Raw genomic sequence first — 1,117 nt, forward strand, 5'->3', positions numbered from 1 at the left:
AACCAGACATTGAGTAACCGGCCCTTAATATGCTTAATTTGAAAATGGCCCATCAATTCGATTGACCGTGTATGTTCTTGGGTGTGATTGTACCAGCTGCTGGTGTCGTGAGTGGTGAAATTAGCTCAATTTTCTAAGTAAAAAGTATTTTGGCGGAAATTTCTTGCACAATATGAGTCAAAGCCGTGTTTGTGGAAGATTAAGTTCACGATATTGCAGTTGTAAATAAAAAAAAAAAAAACTTTTAACAAAATGGTAGAAAAAATATGAAATTTCAGCTCTAATCATTTCGATCTTTCCTCGACCTCATTTGTAAAGAAATAAATATTGTACCAGAATGCTGGTAAGTTATATGTTTCGGGCCTGATGGTACAATCACTTGATGGAGCTAGCAACCTGGTGTCGTATTTTTAAAAAGCAATCATTTAATATTTTTCAAGTTTTTGGGCATATATGTTACCCTTTGAACAACAAATAGTACCAAGTTTTAAGAGACTATTTAATGCAACTCAGGTCAAAAAAGAGCAGTTAAGACCAAAATAAGCAACTCTAAAAAACAGATGATCGCAGCTGTGGGCCAGGATGACGTCTATTGCTAAGATATCTCACTTGTATTTGTACACAATGCACACTATAGCCTGGTTTTCATTAGGTCATATTTGGCGTCAAATGTTGTCAAAATAATGAAAACGGCTTGGCATATAGTCAGTGTTGCCGTTTTAACCCTTTGGTGGCTAGATTTAGCTACCACATACTTTTTTTGGCCACAGAAATTTAAAATTGCCCCTAGCCCTTTTTTTAGCTCTTTGGAGAATTTACTTATATTTGGCACGAAAAAGTTGTACATGCTTAATTTGATCTAATTTTTTTCATTTATGTAAGAGACGAATTTTTAAACTAAGAAAGAATGATATATATACATATTTATCTATATGTATGGTATGTTCCTTACGTTTTTATACATACATACTCATCAATGTCTGGTTAGCACTATTTGCCAGTTAAACATCATTATCGACGATTTCGACAGCATGCATATAACATGTGATCGATAAAGCAGTCGTATCTAACCGGAGCTTCTACCTCCGATTTGTGCTAATCGGACATTGAACAACCG

The sequence above is a fragment of the Rhagoletis pomonella genome, unplaced genomic scaffold (genome assembly GCF_013731165.1).
Source record: "Rhagoletis pomonella isolate Grant_MI unplaced genomic scaffold, Rhpom_1.0 Rhpom_scaffold_00002, whole genome shotgun sequence".
NCBI classification, from domain to species: Eukaryota; Metazoa; Arthropoda; class Insecta; order Diptera; family Tephritidae; genus Rhagoletis; species Rhagoletis pomonella.